The sequence below is a fragment of the Homalodisca vitripennis genome, chromosome 8 (genome assembly GCF_021130785.1).
Source record: "Homalodisca vitripennis isolate AUS2020 chromosome 8, UT_GWSS_2.1, whole genome shotgun sequence".
NCBI classification, from domain to species: Eukaryota; Metazoa; Arthropoda; class Insecta; order Hemiptera; family Cicadellidae; genus Homalodisca; species Homalodisca vitripennis.
The window spans coordinates 93,218,120-93,243,215 of record NC_060214.1 but is presented as its reverse complement, the minus strand read 5'-3'; positions in this window follow the sequence as shown (position 1 = coordinate 93,243,215).

The following is a 25,096-nucleotide window of genomic DNA, read 5'->3' as shown; positions in this document are numbered from 1 at the left end:
ATTTATTTTTATTCATTTAGTTCGAAATGGCAAGTTTTTTCAAAGTATACATGCTCAGGGCACCAAATGATATCAAAGTAACATCGGCTTGCCCCCTTCGTACTCTAATGTATCCTATTTAACCCCAGCTGGATTTTATACTTACCCTTGGGTAGTAGATTGAATTTTTGACCCTGATTTTTTATGTTTTCTCGCGGGGATCTCTCAGATTACTCGGGTATCTCTCTATTTTTTAAATTTTGTATTATTACGCGAATTCACAAGACCTTTGTATTACGTTTGTGTGACCAACTTAAATTCCACCATCCACCAGCACAATGCTGGTATCTTTATGTTAAAAATGAAGTAAAACGGTTGAGGACTAAACGATTTTTACTGCATTCTTGAGATTGAGACATTAAAATAAAAGGTACGTATAATTTTCAGTGAGGTTACAATGCACAGAACGGTTTGTTCTAAGTTTTCTACCTCAGAATTCAAATGCAAACTAGACGATACATTGGACTTCAGTTAGAGTGCTATTTTAATTATAATAAATTGGAAAATTGGTTTAAACACAAGGTAGCCCACAACAATTTAGTAAGACGATCGAAGGCCAAAATTAGTGTTGAATCATATTAACTAAATTGTTTTCAAACTAGCTCTTTAATTAAAAGCAGTTTGGTTGCGAATGGACTGGACGACCGGACCGGTTGCGGCCCAGGGTAGGCAAGTGCCTCCGATGGCTGTACCTAGAGTGCCTAAATACAGTCAACGGCCATCAACCCAGTTAGAGCGACGTGCGGCCACCGCGTGCACGTCCATCACGTCGCCAATCTTGACACCATTACACGTCCCGAGTCACTAGAATAGCCACACTCAGGATAAACTCCTGAGGAGCGGGCCTTGGCCCTCACAGGAGTCTCTGGCTGTAATTAGTCAACAAAACGCCGGAGCGTGGCTAAAAGCGCGTGATAATTTCAGCCATGCTGGATTCAACCTCTCCTTTTAATTGTAGGCCTATATCATTTACTCACGTACTTCAAAAGAGATTAAACGGTGGGCCTTGTTTTTAAGAGAGACAATTAAGAGTAGCCTTTCTGATTACCACCTGAGAGAAACGATTACTTAATGAGACGTAATGTCTGGTGGAAATATTCCTCCAAAATATTTACTAATAGCCAAGTTCTTCTCTTTTTATAATCAGGAAAATGCATTGTCATAATCTACTTCCTAAGAACCTTAGTCATTTTATGATTTTGTGATGGAATCAAATACTTCACTATAATTCTCACGCCCTTCCTTAGTAATTCCGATGCATGTACTAAATATATTTCTTTTAGGTATTACCGTATTAGTAAGGAACTGCTCACTCAAATAAAAGATTGCAACAACAAGACTTAGACTTTTAATTTAATCTTGTAATACGTTGAGTTTATTTCCATCATATCAGTTTACATAAACATATTTTTAAAGAAAATAAGTATGTCAAGATATTTAGTTCCCATATGGGCATCAGCATGTGTGTGGGGAAAAAGCTGACCTACCTGCACAAGGAAAATCATAACCAGAATTAAAACACAGTTGAATAATTTAAATTTTTAATTAATGAAACAAAATCATGACCAGGGCATACTTAATTCTATATTAGCTAATTCAAAGTACAAAATTAAATAGATATAAAAATATAGTTGGCTTAGAAGATGAAAGGTGGTAAATTAAAAAAAGGCATTGTAAACCAAAAATATTAACAAACTATTTCGATACCACTAGTAATGATCACACATTTATTTTTCCAATACTCATTTTTGTTTCAGCGGGGCATTTCGAAATCTAAAACTACATCGTCAGGCGACACCAAAAATACATTTTGTTTAGGTTTTGTTAAAAAAATGTGTGATCATTATTAGTTGTATCAAATTAAAATCTTTCCAGTTGGTCCAAGAATCTTCAAGCAAACTATTATTTAGTATTATTTATAGATTTACCGATAAATATCATTGGCTGAAGGCAAAAGAAAGATTAAGAAGAAAATTATTTCTTACAGTATCACTTCTGGTAAATTTGAACAACATAATCGTGAGGACCATTATGGATTCTGGTTTTGATTGGAATCAGAAGAGTTAACTTTCGATTACCGATGATTGCTTTTCGATTACTAACGATTATCTTTCGATTACCAACGGGGAGCATTAGTATCAATATTAGGAATTCTGATTGCAACCAGTGAACAAGTCGTATTGTGTAACGAGCTAGCCTCATTAAAGTACAGACACAACAACGTTCTGCGAGGGAAAGTACGACTGTTCCATACGAAGATGAATTCGACGTGCGACAGGATATTTACAGCTCGTTATCAGGTATCAAACGGCTTCCTTAAACCAGAAGCTGTTGACATTTAATGGGATCGGAACGACACGGGTCGTTGCGCTAACAGGAAAACGATTTGCAATCTCGTTGTAGAAAGGTTAGGGCATTAGGCTAAATCATACTCGTATGTGTCAATGATCCCAACAACGAGCACTGTTATGAATGATTACATGATTACAAGGTAGGAGAATGTAACACCACGTGTCACGTAATAAGTAGCGTTGAATCTATAGCTGACGTCATTGGCAGCAGCTTGCGGACATGCGGATAGATAGGCGATCGGACACAAAATTATCACAGCCCGGAGACAAACCGGAGAGAAAATATGCCAGCTTAATGATTGATCCCAGTCAAATATCATGGACAGATGCAGAACTTCATCGGACTAATTCTGGTCTATGTACAAATTATGTTTAAAATGAAATCTAAATTCTACAGATCAACAAATACGACGTCAGATTTGTTCAACCCGTGTCATTATAGTTACCTGTAAGACTAATGTAAAATGTCGCAAACGCACATCTCATGGAGTGACATGTGCTATTATTGAACTCATTCCTTGTATATAAATAAAGTCTGTACTTTTTCGAGATATCGGGCGGAGAAACAGACAGACAGAAGTAAACTATTACTGTAAAAAACAGACAAAAGTAAAGTTTTGTAGCCCCTTGAGTGACAAGCTAACGCTCAGCCAACTAGGAAATGATTCGTAGTCACGACAAGTTGGATTTACACCTCAATAAATAATAAATTTAAAAATACAAAAAAATAGAAACGGTTTTGCTCTTATTTTTATTCAAGATTACTTAAAAATTTGCACAGTTTGACAAACACCTTTTCTTCTTCGTTTTTTACGGTAACATTACTTAATTAGTATTATGGGTAGGTTACATAGTTAGGTAAAACAAACTGTTGTGACTACGAACCCCCGGCCTAGTTGGCTGAGCGTTAGCTTATCACTGAAGGGGCAATGGCCATCTGACCGTATAAAATACTGTTTATGTGTCAAAAATTTGGTTTTAAGTGTGTCAAGTTAGAAAAAAATTATCGTTTCATATTTTTAACCCTTATGTTACCCTTCCGTTCGACCTCCACCAGAACGTAGCTCGGCAACGACCAATTCCTTTCTTTTGGGAAATTTATCTGTCGATTTCAAGAAAACCCAGTTTGTGTGCTTATGCAATGAAAATTGGCTCTCAGCTGCCGGATAATGTCATAAATTTCTGTTTAAAAATCAGCATGAATATCTTTCACTGGTTAAACCGTTTGTAGTTGTGAAGCATCGTGGAGAAGAACCTTCACACACATCGCAACAAAGAAATTATAGGTTTGTTTGTTTCGTCTTAGAAACTCAATCACGAATCAAATTACACGACAGCTTCACAAATGAATTGTATGTTTGTGTATCATAACAGCCTACAGGTAAGGTTGCGGTTTCCCAGGCACTCAATCACGAATATTAGCGAGCTGCTACGCCGGTCGCGGCTCTGGCGAGACCAGACTGTTCATAATGTCCGCCCTACCATGGGCTGACAATGCAAGGTTGATACAAGAGATTGATGGCATGGCCTTTCCACTTGGGTACAATTCTACACAGCCTGCCTTGGGTAGGAGCACGGGCCACGGTGGCGTGAGATAGCGCCATTGGTGAATTGTAGTCGGGGTTTGCGATCCAATTTTCACAAATCATCACCAAATGGAGGAAAAACAACATGTACAAGCCTTCCCTTCCAAGGTGAGTACAGTAAAGTATTGTCCTCAGGCCACCAAGATGGCTATGGGCCAAGTGCTTTGGCCAGGTTCAAGATGTTTGTGGGAAACGTTTTCTTTATTTATGAGTCAGTTAGTAGCCAACCACTAGGCATATTTTATTTTATTCCAACTTTAATTTGTAGTAGACCTTAATTAAAGGTGTTCCCATAAGACAGCAGAAAGGTTCGGATTGTCATTCAATACTCGTTATCTCATTAGTAATTTTTCAGGATATTAATTGTTTATACATATGACTTTTGATATATATTCCAATTCCATTTCAAGAGATTCATGTTGGCACTGAAAGTGTAGTTGTTGTAGTGACTATCTCGGATTAAAAAGTTTAGATACACGAGTTTGAAAGTTAACAAAAAATAATCAAATAAATAACCATTACTACAATAACGGGAATTACATTAAATATTTTGCGTTGTTTAGTTCTGTGTACATATGATATAAAGCAAATTAATTTAAAAACAATAACTTCCGTTTTTTATGATGGAGCGATATTCTCTATGGATTATGGATTAATAAAATGCAAAGGGGTTAATTTTACGTAAGAAATAACTATTTAGTATTATATTTTCACAAAAGTTTCCACATAAAAATACTTTATCGAAGAAAATAATCTTTAAGAATCTAATAACATCCAAGATACCAATATAAAACGAAAATCTAAAAAATATATGGTTAGATAGAAAATTAAGGAAGAAAGTACTAACAGCTGTACCGTTATTTAGTTACATTATATAATATCGTTACTGGTTAGTATTATTGTTCTACGATGTTCCTGGAACTAAATTCTTGGTAAAATAAAAACCCAATTGTCACGCGTAGCATTTTTTTCTTCTTGAATTTTGTAGCCGTTCGACAGTTTCACCTGTTACCATCTCGAGCGCCTTGTCAGTAGGTTAAACTTACGTTTTCATGTTATAAATCACCCTTTCGTGCAAGAAATCTATTTTGAATGTAATATAAAGTAAATTTCTAAATAGTAAAGAGTAAAGTAACTTACCTGTGATGACGTTTTATTTGTCAGAGTAATAGAGATATACGTTGTGGTGATGTCCTTCTGACGAGACCACCTTATCGTGATTATAAGTTGTCTCCATAAATGGGTAATTCCTTCGCGATTTATTAAGGTGAGACCAAGTACTTCGAGTCCAACTCTGAATCATCATCAAGTTCTTAAGTCCTAGAATGATTCTTCTTAGAGAACTATTTTGATTGAAACTTCCTGTATATGACTACAGCTGAAATGTCGAGCAAACATGGTGATGCCGCGGTGTGTGAGTTGAAGTCAACGTGAAGGGAAATAATTTTAAAGTGTTATTATTTGTTATGTGATTAAGTTCGTAGGCAAAATTCCAAACAAGATGAGAACCACCCGGTCCACCCCCCAAGATAGCATTTAACTCCATTATTACTCTATTTTGGCAGCAACGTGGCAAACTCAAATTTTGTATTTAACATCTAAAAGTGGTACTAGTAATTTTTATTTTTCACAATTAAACTTATAAGTAAACTTTGCTATATCGAGTATTTACTACTCCGGCCTTAGAGGTCTCCAACCCCAGGTGTTTCGTCCATTCGGTACACAGTTTAAAAGCGTCCTAAAACTTGAAAACTGCCACTGAAGAATTTCATACAGAAGTATCACAAATTGAGGCACGGTTAGATTGTTCTAGAGCATCGCTTAACATACAAAATAATCCATTTTATTCTTATTCAGCTAGAGTAGCCCGCATCACAATAGTCGGACGGTGATTCGTCTGAATCCCCCCCCTCTACACCCCGCACCATACACTGTTGCCAATTTAAAGTGTACAAAAAATAAACTGATCAGTCTCATTAGCTGTTTCAGTGAACAAACATCATCGGTTGTTACAGTAAACAAATTTACGTATGTTATTTTCAATTATTTGTTTTACAGACAACATCTACATCAAAGAAACAGTAGTGAACAAAGCCTATAGCTGGAACAGCTGATGGTCAGCAGTAAAGTGGCAACACCGCCTCACATGTTATCGGACTACTTTAGCGCGTGCTGCTCTATAAGTGATCAGTCCTAAAAACCCAAAAGATCGAGCTGGTGCATTTAGGACAAAAGAATCAAACTGCGATGTGCGGTTAGATGGTTAAAGACTTAACATTAACTCCCACACATTTGGTTTTTATTCGCTGTCATCATAAAAAGTGACATTTCACGAATCTAGACACTAATCTTATGAGCCAGTTTGTCTGATAAAAACGAAAACCGGTCAATCGATCTGTCTGTAGACTCATTGTAAGACTCATTTTACGTACGTTTCTACCTTAAAATTGCATTGAAACGTCTTATAATTTACGAATCTCTAAAACCGACTACTAAGATATTACTTTGCATTATAGCCGGCGTAAAATGCAGTCTCGGAACTACGAAACGGTTTGCATTCAATCTAGTTGATTATGAAATACGAGGTTCAAACAATTTTATCTATGCATAAATTGGTGCTAATTTTGGTAGAGGTCAAAATACAGTGTAGAGGTCAAAAGGGTTAAACATACAAATAATATGTTTTCAAAGGTGATATTTTTGATTTTGCTTAATTCACTTATATTATTTAATAGCACATACCAGCGGCTTCGCCTGCAATTTCTATGCAACATTCCGTGTATTTGATTGACTAGCTCCCACGATTTCAGAAACACGAACTATCTGAGACCAATCTAGAGGAATAGCTATGTCGAAGTTCATAGATTTATTTAGTGAAAGCATTTTTGATGTAATACGATAGCGTTTTGTGGCATGTTTAAAAATACCAGCTCAACGGAAAATACCATTTATGAGGAGACGTCACAAGCTTGCAGCGACTTTTTGCGGTAATGTGGCCGCGCCTTTGGAAAGTCCTCTATCGACTTCATGAAGAAGTAGGTTGTGTACTTATGCAACGCAAATCGGCTCTCGGCTCATGGACTAAGGACAGCGTATGTAAATGTTAAGCGCAGATCCCAGACACAAGTCCAATGGCCGAAGTGAGGACGAAAGTGCCGAGGGGTGTAGGACCACCGTTATTCGACTTTCACCGTGACCCTGACCCTGTTGTCTTTAGCTGTCTTATGTGCCCCCCCCCCAGCCGGCTTATCCTCCATTCATTTCCGCCCACGGACCCAGACGAGTTCACTAATCTGATCGCTCTACAATAAGCTTTCTAGCTGTTGTTTATCTCACCTTCAATAGCTTCATCGCCAGGGAATTGTCATTGTTCATCAAATTGGTCCATAATCAACTGATTGATCACCAAGCAAACGGATGAGTTATTTTTGTGATTTCGAGAATTTTAACAATGTGAATGTTAATGATTTGGTTAGAATGCGCTTATCTTCTTGATAATAAATTTTCCACGCGTTGTATTCAATGCAATCCAAACCCAACTCTTAACCAAAACAAGAAAGTTTAATTTGAGAGAAAAAGAATTTTTCCGGACATGAAATGTCCATTTGAGTGTTACGATTTCTTATATTAAACAATCCAAGTAATCGGATGAGTTATTTTTGTGATTTAGAGAATTTTAATAATGTGAATATTAATGATTAGGGTAGAAAGAACTTATCTTCTTGATAATAAATTTTCCACGCGTTGTATTCACTGTAATCCGAACCCAACTCTTAACCGAAATAAGAAAGTTTAATTTGAGAGAAAAAGAATTTTTCCGGACATGAAATGTCCATTTCAGTGTTACGATTTCTTATATCACTTAACGATGTCAAATGTCCGGAACGTACTGTTTCCTTATTAATCGTTTGGTCATCAAAACAAACTTTAAAAGGGGAATTTTATTTGAACATAATATTAAACTTTTGTTTTTCGGCAGATCTCATCAAGTCAATCTATCTTGAACCTAAGAACTGAGTTCTTTAGTTTTGGGACTTCAAAAAGTGGATGTAGAAAATACTTTTTCATGTTTCTACCAAACACGTTTGTTTTTTATTTCTGTACTTATATTGAAACAATCTAAACATTCCAAAAATTAATTTGGACTTATTTTAACAATTTTTATATGTACGATGCTTTATAAAAGGAAGCGTAATACTTGTAATAAGTTTCATCATGTTAGATATTCTGTAATGTATTAGTTTGGACGAGCTTTTGCAATCTTAACTTGATTTCGAGTTTTCCGAGGTTAAAGTTAAAACACAACATTTGGAGAAGTTATGTTAGTTATATTTTAAATTTAGCACTCAGACTTCAGCTTACATAAAGCACCGTGGAAGAACTTTCAAGGTAAAAATACAGGATATACTATGACTATGAAACCCCAATGTCAGAGATTTGGTGAGTAAATCTTATGGTAGTGGTTTAAATAAGTCGAATGTTACTTTAGATCTTCAATATATCGACTAAATACCACACATTTACTCCAACGTCCTGACTTTTATCCTCATTACAATTACCATCACCATGAAGAAAAAATTGCTATCTGAATATTGGGACACCTCCCTTCTAGAAGCAATCTCTGAAATTGTGTAAAAACCAAACATTACCCTTGTTTATTTTTTATCTGCAGTCGTTAAAAGAACAGATACTGGTGACTTTTAAGACCATTTTGTATATCGCCTCAAAAAGTGAAAGTTTTACATTTAATTTCATTAAAATAAATAAATATAATACAAATCTAATACAATATTAGAAACGAATATAATACTTCAACTTATAAAACGTTAGTAAAATTACTTTCAATTCAATAAGCGCAAGTCAGCTTAGTATGAATCAAGTTCAAGTATAATGCAGCGTCATTCCAAAACACGGTCAAATGACTAAAACATTCAGTAGTAAATACAGAAAAGTAGTACTTTACCTTACTATTCAAAATTTCCTATACAATAATAGGCTACTCGTAAAATCTTCTTCCCGAACATCACACACGGACGCAGCGTTTATTTGCTCGTTGCCCATCCGTGGATAGAAAGACCTGTGATTTCTCCCTAAGTTGATTAAATTTCTAAAGAAGGTTTGACCCTTTCAAATCAATCAAACCGCGGCATTTCTTGCGCCTTGGCGGGAACCGCATGGTTGGTCCTGCATGGTTGAACGTGCGCGCGTGCGGCCGCGTCAGTGAAAGTCTCTCTAGGGCTACCCACGACCATGGTTGCGGACTGTGGTTGCCCTACAAGGTCCTCCAGATTCCATAGAGGGAACTTCCTTCCGGTCGTCTCAAAAAGAAACGTTGCGGCATGCACACATCCTCAGTTAGAAAATGAAAGTCATCATTTGTTAAGGTAGGTAACGGTTCACCATAGCGTTTCCCACCTTCAGTCGTATTTAACGTACTGTTCAATGGGAATATAAGACCAAGTAAACTTCGCAATACAGTAACGTGAGTTTTACCCCATAAAACAATTTTAAAATTCAAACAATTTTACGCCTTTATGTTCAATCGCAATAAATAGCTCAACATAAAGATGTTATTAATGTGGATTCAAATGATTTTCTTTTAGTTTTTCTTTTAGGCTAAAGTCCATACTATATGAATATCAAAAGATGACGTAAAAAAGGTTTGAGTTATTTTCTGAGTTACTAATACAAATATTTATAAAAACTATTACTAGATCAGTTGGATTCATATTAAGTGTATCTTTAAAATGAAACATCTCCTATAATTTCACGATTAAAAAGGAAGGGTGTAAAATGTATGAGGTTTAACATTGTTTTTATGTGGTTCAAATCAATATGAAGCCAGTACAGTCAGTCTGGAACTTCAGTTATACCAGTCGTTCATGTCTCCATCACCTTGAAGTTAGAATATTTTTTACACGTAAATTTTTAGATTGTTGGGTCATTTAGCCTATTTAAATATACATTTAAAATATTTTTTGTCTATTTGAAATATATTACGGCAAAAAGATCAAAGCGGTACAGTATAGATTATAAGTTGTTTCTTAGTTTTAATCGGTGTATTTATTTAGTCAATAAGTGCAATATTAACGCATAATATTTTTTAATAATAATTACATAAGAAGCACTAGTATTATATTATGATTGGCTAAACCAGCGTTAAAGATAAAATATAATATTTAGCCACAACATTTGTTTAAGAATCGGTTTATTAGAAAACATCTTTTCAATTATCTATCCGAATATTTATTAATTGTAACTTTATTCAGCTTGTAAAATCAGAATTTGCAACAGTGAGTACTGTTTCGAAATTACCAAGAGGTATTTATCCATAGATTTTAAACCAATATCCTTTCGGAGGATTATGACCACCAGTGCAACGAATTTAAAGTGGATCAGCTCAGATCCAAAAATAGATATACTATTACAATTTTGCGTTTCCTCCAAAGTGAGTATGACAGACACAAATGTTTACTCCACACACTGCGATTTGGTCTTCCGATATGTCCAACGGTAAAAGAAGTAACAAAAATACCATCGAAATCTGTTATACAAATCTTTTCCTTTCAGCATCAACTTATTGGGCATTACAGTATATAGGCCTACATATATTTCTTAATAAATAAAGTTACTGAACAGAGTCAAAAAATGATTTAAGTAGCTGTAAACTCTACATATCGTCATTAATCTGAAATGCTTGCAGAAATTGTCGAAGAATAAAGCAGCGTTGGGGATAAGGAGGCATGCTGATAAAACAGGATATGCCAGGGCAATGATAGAACTCAATATCACAGTGGATTAATTCCCAAGGTCAGTGGCTAAATTCACTGTTCATTGGTAAAACTGTCTTTTCTTCTGGAATCACGACCCTGTACTGCCATACCCCATTATATTTGACCAAGCGAGGAATCTGTATCTTCTCAAGTTTCACATTAGTGACCAAAGTTTGATTTCAACTTAAATCAGTTTTGGCCACGTATTGTGTTTAAGCAAAGCTATTTTTTCTGTGGTTACTTCAAACTGGGAACTACAACGATTCAAAAATGTATACATTAGAAAGGAATATTTTTATTTTTTAGACCCAAAAATTAAAAATGATGCATTAATAACACCTCTATTTATTTAATAAAACGATGCTTAATGTAACTATTTAAACAGGAGCTAGTAGCGTAGCTTCAGGTTTCTGGTATATAATTGTCACTACAGAAGACTCGGCAAATGCTATAAATGTACGATATTTACCAGCACAATTTACGACGAACAAGACGGACCGTCTTTTTCTATAGGGGTCTTTCTGAAGAAACTTCCAAACATCAATCAACCTTCTATTGGCTATTTTAAAATTAGAATATAGAGGACTTCATTTATCTAACATTCAACGACGTAAGAATGGCTGCTATTTTCAGGGAAATCTACATTATATTTTTGCATTGCTTACATACCACGGTCCCATTTTTGGCTATTCTCTCATTCCTCGCTAAGCATCCTTCACTCTTGCCATAGTGACGAGTATATAATGTCAAGAAAGTGTGATCAAAAATTCAGAGTTTCACTAAACGCTGCATAGGTTTTTTGGCCAATTTGAATGTGTTTTCTTTGATAACTTGCTAATGCCAAATACGATATTCTATTTTAAAAACTGTATCGGTATTTAGCAAGATGTACCAAAACCAACAGGTTGTGAGAAATGAGGAACCAACATTTTGAAATTTTGTATATAGTGAAGACTATAATCAATAGCGACTATCAAGAATATGCACTAAACGACCAAACACATCTAGTGGACAGAAATTGCGTATTATTGTTGTGATCGTATGATACATCAGAGAGTGGCTTCGCAATTCCTCATCATCACGATGGTCAAGATCACGCAGCTGCAAAGTCGCCAGCAGTTCGGAGCTGCAGAGATAACCGACTTCTTCGGCAACTGGTTTTGAGAAATAGGGAAACAACTCTTCAAAATCATGATATACAGTGATAACGATGATCAGAAGCGACTAGCACGAATTGGCAGTCAACGGCCAACACGTCGAGTGGACAACAATGGTGCATTGTTGCATTGTTGTGTTGGCACGATCCCGCGGAGAGTGGCTTCCCAGTTCCTCATCATCACGATGGTCGAGATCACGCAGCTGCAAGGTCGCGAGGCTTTCAGAGCTGCAAGGATAACTAACCTCTTCGGCAACTGGTTGTGAGAAATAAGGAACCAACTCTTCAAAATTATTATATACAGTGATAACGATGATCAGAAGCGACTAGCACGAATTGGCAGTCAACGGCCAACACGTCGAGTGGACAACAATGGTGCATTGTTGCATTGTTGTGTTGGCACGATCCCGTGGAGAGTGGCTTCCCAGTTCCTCATCATCACGATGGTCGAGATCACGCAGCTGCAAGGTCGCGAGGCTTTCAGAGCTGCAAGGATAACTAACCTCTTCGGCAACTGGTTGTGAGAAATAAGGAACCAACTCTTCAAAATTATTATATACAGTGATAACGATGATCAGAAGCGACTAGCACGAATTGGCAGTCAACGGCCAACACGTCGAGTGGACAACAATGGTGCATTGTTGCATTGTTGTGTTGGCACGATCCCGTGGAGAGTGGCTTCCCAGTTCCTCATCATCACGATGGTCGAGTTCACGCTGCTGCAAGGTCGCGAGCCTTTCGGAGCCGCAAGGATAACTGACCTCTTCGACAACTGAAGAAGTCAGTCAGGGCAAGGCTATGAATAAATCTTTACTAATCACATTGCAGTGTAAACATCTGTTCTATATATTCTTACATTCAAACTGCTTTGTCTTCTACGTTCAATGCAAATGAATGAGTAAAGCAGACCGATTCAACTGTTACTCTTACTTCATGAAATATTGTTTTTACTGCTTTGTTTTAACAGTTTTACTAATTTCCGGCGATCTTCTTAACTATCTAGATTAATTAATCTTAAAATTAATGTCTTCTGGCTGGATTTTACTCGTAAATTCCAATTCTGGACAATACTTTGTTCGTGGTAAAAGCTATAATATATTAACTTGTATTTATTATCTGTTTCTTAGTTTTTAATCCAAATTCTTGTTACGTATTCAAATGTAAGTTATCACTCTTTGACAAGTAAATTTGATGCCTCAGTAAATTTAAAGGAAAATGGCTTAGAAACAAGAAGGCAAGGAAAAGACGTAAACGCGAAAGTGAAGAGATATGAGATGAAGAAACTACCGAAAACAGTATTACCACATCTCGTCGAATTCATTTAATTAAATACTAAAAACTACCTACCACATTTTCTAATAGTGAAATTGGACACAGATGAAAAACAAAGGGCACTGATTATTATATGGAACAACGTCGACTTTTATACTACATGCCAAGATAGGTAGACATTCTTGAGATATCGTGCGAAATGCTAAAAATTAAATCTGTCCAGTCTCGCAAGTTATAGTCTTCGCTAACGCACAGTAATTTCAATATTGTTAAACATTTCTCCCAATATATCCACTTTGAAGTATTTATACTTTATAAATAGCTACGAAAGTTGTATATAGTTTTATAGTAAATTGTATTATGTAGTGGGTTTGAAATGTGATGCCACAATGAAAGAAAGAGTGGAGCGAGGAGTTCGTAAATGGAAACTCTCTATGGGCAACTTGATATTACAGACTCAAGTGGCTATGAAATTAGAGCTGGAAATCTATCTAGTTCTTATGGAGTTTTGCCGGAAGAGATTCATTATCATATTACTTTTAAATCGTGTACTATTTCTAGTCAATTATTTAGTATTACTAATCAATATTCTCTTGCAATATGTTTTAGCACTACTACAAAATATTAAACAGTTGCTTATGGTTGCTGTCATCCCCTGAACATTTTTAAGGAAATTAGAGTTTGCTGATACTTTATTTATAGTATGAATAAGTACAATTTTACAATGATGAAAATAATGAATACAATAATAAAACTATATAGTAAGATATTATTTCCATCTGTTTTAGGTTGAGGATGATATTATTCAACATTTCATCCTTCCAAGCCCTTGAAAATTAAAAAAAAATTGAAAATATTGAAAAAATGCAAATGATAAACATACGAAAATTACATACCAATATCTCTTCTTGTTTAATATTTAAGATTTTTTAATATTTGAGTACTCACCTGAATGTCATATTTTGGAAGTATTCGTTATTCACAAGTAGGGGAATTTGGCTTCAAGAGAGGCAGAAGCACAAATACTGCTGGGGTTGAATTTTTAAAGGATGTTGCTTAAGCAGACTGTTTGACATAACTGAAGCGTTTGACACTACATCACAATACCTTATTTTTAATATTATAATTCTATGGATTTGATAGTGAATCTTGCAGTCTTTTTCACTCCTATTATCAAAATAGAATTAAAACCCCGTTTTTTATGATAGAACCTAATCTAATTTGGCTGCTACTTACCATGGCATTCTGCAAGGATCAGTTTTGGGACCAAAACTATTCATAATTTATGTTAATGACTTGTCTTCAAAATTGGTCCTAATTATTAAAAAAATTCTTGGAATTTATCTTTAAGTAAGCAACATCATAAAGGATGGGGAGGCGGAACCTGTAAAAGAGTGGCTGGGCTTAAAAATAGACATAATGATTAAATTAAAACTCAAAACATACAATTTTCTGTAAACAAGTGCAACCTCTCTAAAGTTACATTTCTTGGAATAAACTAAATCTGGTCTGAACTGGAAATGTCACATTAATTACAAAGCTAAATAAATATTCAAGGTTACTTTCGTGTTAAGAAGATTATATGGATAAATAAATATTGAAACTTCCAGCTGAATAGTTTATATAACATTCACTCATTCCTCGTTATTTAATGTATTACCACATTGCAAAAAGAAATTACTCAATGAGTTCTACAATGATTTCATATTTAACACACGTGGCCTTTTAAACATCGAAATTTCCACCGACAGGCTAAAAACAATTATCAGGTTAATAAAACAATTAGTATCACTAGAATATAGTATCACTGTTTGAGGGAAAAGTGCAGTTTAATTCATCAAAAATTATTGTTTATATATATAATGTTTCATTAGCGTCGAATTTTCTATTTTATACACTGATTTTATAATTTGTTTTTAAGGTTATATTGGATTATAATTATGTTTGGCAATAGACGATTTTAAAACTGGTCTGAATTACAAATATAAATCATAAGCCTTAAAACCACTTTTAATGGTCTTTTTGCTTACCAATGTAAATTTGTCACAAGTTTTATAAATTTCACTGTTATTATCTTCTAACAGTTTCTTTTTATTTTTAAGTAAATTCTTTACCTTATTCGTTGTATAAAAGGATTGTTTTATTAGATAAATGTTTTCTATTTTTTTCACTGTTTTATTTTTTAAACACATCACTCTTCAGTTTCGCAGATTTTTATTCTAAAAATTTGACACTCCTGATATTGACCGGGTCTAGTAGAGATGATCATGATGACTAATCTTTATTCATTTAAACACTTTAACAGTTTATTCAGAGTTTGTATTCAACTATCTATTGTGGATTAAAACAATTCCGGTCAACTTAACGACCATCCTTTAAGTCACGATTGTCTTACACGTCAATATAGTTGGTGTAACTATTTTCTCACTAACTATTCGTTCTTATAGTGAACCATACGTAAATATTGACAGATTTGGCACCAAATTAATTAAATTTTCTCCACATAATATTAAACCGTTTGATATTGATAGGTTTCAGCCAAGAATCATAGAAAGATATTGTCTACACTTAGTAGAGAAGTCTCATAAAATACAGTTTTTAATTGTTAGATTTCTTATTATTTGTTGTATTTTTATTGACTTATCCCGATAATATTGACTTATGACAATTTTGATTTAATTTATTGTTGAAAAGTGTTTATTTTAAATCGACGATTTTCTTCATAATTATTATTAGTTTACTAGTTATTATATCCCTCGCAAATTCTCTATATAATTTTTTGAGTTTGATTTGTGTTGACATTTGCATTTACAATATCATTATTTTAATATTTAATGTCTATATTTTATTATTGCGCATGTTCCATCTAAAATAATTAAGTCACCACTAAGGTTGACCATTCACACTTTAGACTGAATTTGCCACAATGTGAATAGTGCCCAAACATTCTTATTTTTCTAAAAAAATACAATTAAAAATATGTTATTAGTTTTAACGTTGGATGAGTATGACGTTTGCCTGTACTGAATTTTGTGTTTATCGCAAAAAAGACCTTTATATAATTTAAGAGCAATAAGAAATCACGCATATCTCATCCTCTCTAAGACTATTGAGCGAGTTCATTTTTCTGATCTGCTATTCATCAAAATCTACCAGTCCCATAAAGCCCACTTCAAATAAATTTCGATACTGACTCCAGTAACATTCTTGAAAAAATCCTCAACAATATTCCTCAAAGCTCAAGCATTCACCGTGTGCAGTTTATTACGTTAGCAGAATCTCGGCGCGTAGGTTGCTTGGCATCGATGCTCTGTAATTTTCGCCAACATGCCCCTTCATTAATGTGGTAAAGGTCATAACCGCTGACCCTTGTGTTACAAGGTGTATCTGCTCTCGTAAGAGACGGCTCTACGCTTGCATTCCAAAGATTATTACAGTAGTTTGTTATGTCATAACTTCAGAACAGTCATTTTCTTGTATACTTTACAAAATTGGTACTTTCATTGGGTTCCATTCTCAAGACCAAGCAGTCCACCTTATACCTCCTATTTTAGTATGATACCAACATAATTTCACTAATATTTTTAGATTTTTACTTCATCAATCAATAGTCCGTCTCCTTTGCCCGTTATGTTGGTCATAGAACCTTTATCCCATCTATCAATCTTAATTAGATAGATTTTTGGGCGTACTTTCTCTGTAAGTGTAAGTATGTGTATGCACGTTTTAGAGATTCGACAAGGCCTTTAATAAAAAAAGTAATCAATTATAAAATTATTTGAAACTGACCAGCTGACATGCTACAACCACAGTATACAGTTGTTTTTACATTAAAACTGATCAAATTGCATTTGCGTTGTTTATTTGTTTTTTTTTTTTACAATTAAATTGGAATTGATTGACTTATTTAAAGTTTGTTTTCTATTGGCTTTATTTACATAAATTTTCTCAAAATTAAATTCTCAACAATTTTTGTTCATGGTTTTATGCACTTTTTAGTCATTTAATGAAATTATAACCCCTCAAACGTAAGTCGTGTTTTTGACAGTATTTTTTGTTTTTCAAGCAATTTATTTTAAAAACTAAGCGACTTGCAGTTTTGGGACTAGTTTATTCAATTTCAGGTCAAAATGCATATGAAAAGATCAGATGTTTGTCTTACTTACCGTTCTAATGGTTTCAGCCCGGTTTCATTGAATCCTCGAAGTAGAAATCTGGGCGAAATCTTTCGCTAACCGTATCTCCTTAATGAAGCATTTCAATACATATGTTTATATGAACTTTTTGTCTTGTTTTTAGGTCTTCAATCGCCTGTTAAAATGTTTTCCTTTCCTCCCGGACCACCCTGTATACGTCATGAGAACAAATGTATCCCGACGAGGAAGTAGGCTATATATTGTAAGAAATGGATGGTAGGTTGGAAGAAGTTGGGGGTTGGGGTGAGGTAATGGAGCAGACTTGAAGGGAGCATTTCACTACGCTGCCGAGGGCGCCACTCTCTTTAGCTACACCACTGCTCCGGGTAGAAATACCTTTTACAACACAGTTGGAAGCATTTGAGAAAAAATTACGATCTATAGATATTTTATTTTATGTCTTAACTACTAGTTTAGATAACTATAACAACAGAGCTAAATCTATTAATGAATAGTACTTGATATTTTCGTTCCATAAGTAATTCTTATTTAAGAATTTAATTTTTTAAATATTTGGTCAAAAGAAACTATGTCAAGAGTATTACGCGATTCACAGAGCGTATACCCAGTTTATTAAACTAGACGAACAGTTACAGTCTCATCAAGTTCTTATATTCGTTTCAACAAAAACGCGAAATATTAAGCATTTCAAACCGTATTCTTTGTAATTATGGCCAGTTATTTCAGAAATATTTGCTTTTATTTACGGCATAACCTCAGTTCTAGTGCAGTGAAGTTTTTGCACCTATCCGGCTTAACGGAACCTAGTCTAACAACTCATGAAATTAATTCAACCCGAATACCATGCTGGAGATCCGGGATCGACGCCGACAAAAACCCCCCTCTGTCGGCGGACAGAGACGTCTGATATAGAGCGTAACCGACCGGTCTTGGCGAGAGTTCGAACACAAGGCCCCTCGCAAGGTCAATCCGCCAAGATAACTCACCTCATCTGTCGGCAACGGAGACTTGATGGATCGCCTACGATTATAAAAACAGAGCTGCAAAAAAGACAACAAGCGTGATCGGATCCGAGATTTACAAATTGGTAGGTGATGCGTCTCAATTTGTTCTCCGGGGAGACACATCCGGGACAGACCCAGGGGTTATTGTTTGTTCTCAAGGTGGTTGTTGTCAACATGTGCAAGATTGATGTTAAGGGAGCAAGAAGGAAACGCATTATACATAAATAAAGGCAATAACCGTAACTTGTGAAGGTTCCTTCATGGAGACTTTAACGGTGGGTTATCCAGAAGGCTTGGTGACAGGACTAACTAATATTGTAAAAACCAGTAGACTATTTAAAAGATACTTTTTAGGAAAAAATCTCAAGTTTACAATAATTTTAAAATTTTACAAACCCTTTAAACCATAATGATTGTTATTATACTTTGCAAATTTAGTATAATTTTCTTAGAGGAAGTAATGCGTATTATTTCCAAGAAGTGTAATGTTACCCTCGTTTACGCCATTATTTATTATAGTCATTAATCTTTAAATGTATTAAATTGCGTATAGTAATGCATTTTTCACTATTGTAGAATATTAAATTTATTATTTTGCAATAGACTCCATTTAGTACGCGTAAACTGTGCACCATCTTTAGTTTTAAAATTAGTAAACCAAATTAATACACTACGTTCTATTGATTGATACTATCATATCATATAATTGTTGATCGAAATGTCACCACATACAGGTTGATATGAGAAGTTGAATATTTTTAAATATATTTTTGAAACTTCTAACCTTATTTAAACCTTTAGGCTATGATATTTCCTTTAGTCTTATTAAGGATTTTTATAAGTCAATAATCTTTAATGTTAAGTTAAGCTTCTAAATCTGGAGTCATGTTACTTTGAAGCGATAAAAAATTCAGGAGTAAAGTCTGTAACAGCGTCAGATCCTAGAAACTGCACTAATTACTAGGAAGATGAGTTGAAGCTTAACTCAACATTCACATGGAAGAAACCCTTCCAATGACTCAATAATCTTGTTGGAACAATTATATTTTAAATAATATTTTACCTCCTAAAATTGTGATACGCCTCCTGAGTTTAAAAATTCCACTCGAAAAACTACCAGTTATACTACGCACTTGCTAGAAACTAGTATAGTCGTTCCATAAGTATTTACTACCTAAAAAGAAAGCCATATTGCAACTTATTAGTCGTTAAACAATTTTCTTCTGACAAATATTCTACCCTACAATTTTTATAATTAACAGTCTAATCATATTGATGACATTTTAATCCCGTTAATGATTCTAACAAGTAATTTTCTGACTTTCCTGAATGCAATTATTGGATCCATAGGATTTTTCAGGGAATGATACAACAGTAATATCAATTACGGAATACTTTTCGGCAGCCCGAAAACATTTTTACTGACAACTGCTGGGTTTTTCCCACAAATTTCGAAAGCCGAGAAGAGAACCTCGGTAACTTGGTATGTAAGGAGCTAGAGTTCCTTCGCTGAAGAATTTAGAATCTTCAAAGAGAAGGTCTTGCACTAAATAGCGTCGTGCTTATTACGCGGGACATGAACCAGGGCCTTGACATTTGTGGGTACGCCAACCTTCCGGTCCCGCCTTGGAGACTAAATGGACTCTAAGGACGTGACACGTTTTGGCAAAACATCCATTTAAATATATGCATATATCACTGGATCATATTGCCAAAATGTTAAGTGTTTATTAAACCTGCTCGGCTTTACTGAAAAATAACTAAAATAAATAGTGAATACGTGTTGAGTTAAGTGTCATCCGAAAGCTAATAAATTGGATATTGTACGTGATGTCTACTTACAAAACTTCACCGAGATCTCAATTCAGGTATCGAATGTTTCAATAGAATTTAAATACTAACTTAAAATTCTTTTTCTGAACGGGAATATGCAGAAAGATGCATAATATACCATTTTAATCTGATGAATAAGACAGCTATCTTGATCAAACTTTTATTCTTCTTACACAGTTCTTAACAATTATAATTTCTGATATTAAAAAAATATTTAAGATTTCCAGTGTTTAAAATGTAAAAGCCCTCTGTTCATATGATTTGTAAAAGTCCTCTACTTCAATAAAAAATCCATTTGTGAACAGAGTTAACTTTTTTCAAACAAAACCTTTTAGATAGATATCTCAAAAAGTTAGTATTAATTAAATATAAACAATATATATGTAAGGTATTAGTCTCGCTTATTTGTTAAAAATACACGTCTTCTTACATCAATGCATAACTGACAAATTGACACTGAGAAACCTTCTCTGAGAATCTACTTTCTGGTTTAGTGAATCTAAAACTTAATTTTTACCTGACTTTCAAATTACGTTTAAGCTTTCAGTATTATTTTTAACAAACTTCATAAAAAGGAGCAGATGTTCTATTTAACCAGTTTCTATAGTCTATTTTTATGTCAATTATTTTGGAACTACTGGACCGAATTCTGTAAATTGTTCGACAAATGAGGTAGGCTGTTACATACTTGACTCCTGAAATCTGGAGTCACGTTCGTCTGAAGAGATCCAAAAAAAGGTCGGCGACGAAGACGCTCAAAATATACTCTTTACATCATTTTGATTTTAGAGACACCTAAACCACAATATATAGTGTAATATAGATGAAGAGGTATTCTCATTGTCTCATTAAGTGCACAACGATATGATAGACACGATCTTTAAGCATGGTGGAACAACTGAGGTTTCTGCACATAACGTAGCTTTTCTGGGCACGGTTCATTCAATGTAATTCTTGTGTTAAGCACCAATTCACCTTCCTCAGTGCAGTGTCTGGAATCTGACGCTTTTGCAGTACTGACACCTGAAATCTGAAGTCATGTGCGTCTGAAGAGCGAAAATAATGATTCTGATGAGACAACGAGAATACCTCTTCCTATACCTATATTACACTATATCTTGTGGTATAGGTGTCTCTGATGTTGAAATAATGTAACGAGTTCATTTTGATCTTCTTCGTCAACGACTTTTTTTGGATCTCTTCAGACGAACATGACTCCAGATTTCAATTGTCGAGTCTGTAAAAGCGTCAGATCCCAGCCTCTGCATGAATTGGAGCTTATCTCAATATTCATAAGAAATCAACCCATCTCACCAGAGCTATTTTATGTGTAAATGAAAGACGTTATGATCCAGAACACCATAAATGGCGATCCCATTCCGTTTTCTAAGAAATAGTTATGTTTGCGGCCAGCAGTTATATTTTGATGAATTGCACGGTTTAATAGCTACGTTTTTCTAACCAGCAGCAAAAGAACGTGGATGATGATATCAGTGATCACGAAGTATATCTCTGGGTTTGTATCAAATGAGTACTGGGTCAGTATTGGCTTTTTTGAGAAGTCAAAATTGATTTTTAAGTGAAGGTTTTGCACAACAGTAAATTTAATGATTTACATATTATTTAAAAGTTACTACACTAGTACTAGTACTATTCAGAACATTACAATAACTAGGTATTTTCCCCCATCTTGTTCACTCATTAAATCATCATTCAGGTTTTTACTTAATTCATATGTAATAACATAAATGTGAATATGACTGCGTTGCCCCTTTTACCTAGCTTCTACATACGCGTCAGACTAAATCTAATAATAAAATAAATATTGAGTTGTAATAATACTTTAATTATAACAAGATCCGCGTGAAAATGTTAATTCGTTTTATTTGCAGATACAAGATTGTATGCTTTTTTGCACGCAAAACTTCTTAAACTCTCCATTTTATGAATAGATCAGATATTGCTAGTAAATTTTGTCAGGGTCTTGAACGAGTTCAAGATTACTCTGCCCAATTCAGGATTACTGGGTATATTCTGTGTTCAACACTTAATATAATATGTGTTAACTTTAGTTGACAGATATTATAGTGAGAAGAATAACTTCAAATAAACCAGAAGGAGTTTTTTGGGACCTACGCTGGATTCGGTAATTTGGTAAACATAACAACTTTTTCTTTTTAGTTTATGGCATTTTATTTATACAGAATATTTTAAGTTAAGTGCTTTTATTAAGTTTTTTAATGCTATCTTTTTTATTTGCAACAGTGGCGAAGTTGTTTTAAGTATATTCATGGTATAAAATATGCATAAATCTACAGCCGATTGAAGTAACAAGCAACAATGACATTGTTTGTAGTTTTAATTTTTTTTTAATCATATATAGGTTTAAAGTGGTGTTAATTAGTTGTGTATCCCTCATGTTTATACTGTCCTATAAGGCACTTCTAACAACTTTATAAATTGATTTGCATTGATAAGCGCTAGTGTGTTTGTTAAATGTTCATAAGCAACATAAAACTACATGTAATATTTACTGTCACATTTTTTATATAAACATAATTTTTTTAAATTTAACCATAGACAGTTAAACGTAAAATGTGTAAGAAATCCCAAACTTCACAACATATATGTGTACAAAACTAAATCGTTTGAACTTAAAATGGAACGGATTACATTTATTCAAATAATTACAACGTAACATCGTACCTTAAACAGTTCAAAAGTCGTTACGCCCTCGGTTTTTGTAATTCTGAAAATGCGTGTTGTTAGTTCTGTTGGTATGTATAATTTGTTGTAACCTTAAATTGTACCAGAGCACAATGTTAGTAACAATTTAATTTTTAAACCGGAAAGGAAAGTTTTGTTAATTAAACTCTGGTGAAGTGACTCATCGACTGATTTTTCTAGGAGCAAGGAGAATCCCACAACACTTAGTCGTTGATTGTATCCGGATCCGGTAATGTGGGAATTGCGATTCAATGCCTTAGCAGTAGACAAGTGTTAGCTACTGAGGCCACCTACTCAATGCCAACCTGGCCATCGAGTGTTTTGTTCCTATTGTCCTCAATAAAAGTCAATCATATTCATCTTTCATTTTATTATTTCTCAACTACCTTTTGTTCTGATGAATTAGTACTTTCCGTATTAAATTTCTAGTAATTTATAAAACAGAAAGTCACATACGGTATTTTAAGCTATCCATTTCGTTACTTTAAGGACATATTTTGTGTAACAAAACTAGTCTACAAAGGTTAAAATTATTACTAATTTTGACCATGGAAAATCTAACCTAACTAACATTTTACACGTTGCAGTTGCTCTCGTTTTGTCGTTGAATGCTGAACCGTTTGTTGTGCACAAATACGAATTTTCGGTACTTCAGGATTCCTCTAATCTTAAAATTCACATTTTAGTAAGAAACAAGAAAAATGAAATCTTTTTCGCAATTACTAAAATTAAAATGATAACGTTAAATTTTATAATTAAAAATAAAAATACTAATTTAACAAATTGCAATTTTCCTTTTTTTAAACGTTTTATTTAAAAAATACATGCTTGTGTTCTTTATGAAATAGGAAATCCATTACAGTTATTGGTATGGATCACAAACAACTACAAATTATTTACGTGATTAACTTGAATAAATCTTAAATTTAGATAAAAGGAGTCTTAGCGCTTTCCTACTATTTTTAATATGATATAACTTTCCATTATGTACATAACTCGTTCAAGTCTTTTAAACTGTATTTAAATGAATTGTACTATTATGGTAAATAGTATCATATATGATAAATATCATCTCTGAAATTTTTACTCTCGGATGGAATACAATTAATTTTATAACAGCATTAATTGCATATGAAATATGGAAGAGCTTCGAATAATCCTGTAATTATTAACGTTCACATCTAAATATAAAAAGTTGCTGTATTTTAACGTATGTGTCCTAGGCGAAACGGAATTTCAAAATCCAAAAGATGCATTGCAAAAATTCCACACGCAAAGAACGGTCTGTGGTTCCTAACCCCAACCAAGCCCAGCAGCCGAGCCTGAGTGATATTCTATCTGGTGGTATCATCCTATCAAATTCACATCCAACTTTCGAATTCCTCTGCAAGCCAGGAGTGGCCCATTGCGCAACTCTGGCCAAGACGAATGGTTCGGGAGCGCTGCTCACGTCGCATCAGTTTGCCGTGATGTCAGCTGTTTTGGCAACAATCACTCGCATCAGCTGGGAGAGGAGAGGTTAATCAGCTGAGTTTATGTGGTGTGCGCTAGTGAAAGCTGTGAGTCATATGCGCGCGCATCACTTCACATCTTGCCGCCAACAGGCCGGTAAACAGAGAATTGAGGTTATGTTGATATTGTTTTGTATTCATTTAGCGTCGTAATGCTTGTATGGTTGCAGTAGAACATCTTATTAGGCCCTAACCCTCTTCTTTCGCAATCTTCGCCTTGGAAACTATTCGTGCTCTTAAATAAAAACAAGAAAAAAGGATTAATAAATTATAGGCAACAAATTCATTTCTAAACTATTAAATTTCTATATCAATTTTAAAGTCTCCATGAAAAAGCTATAAATGTTATAGGTTTTTCTAAATTCTGAAATTTTAATCCATAATCCCAAAAATCAGTAAATAAGTTTCACTGATACAAAAAGTAACGTGGAACTATAATTGCATATCAAAAAGATTATAAAAATATTAAACTAACGTAACTAATAGTAATAAAACAATTTGTAATATTACATTTCTAAAACTTTCTATAATTGAAGACAAAGAGTAAGAATTTATTTGAACAACATACTGCAATTTTTCAAATCGATCACATAAAATGTTTTACACATAATACCTACACATTTGTTACTTACAAAAAAAAAACATTAAGTTTAAAAAATACTGTATAAGAAAACTCCAACGAAAAAT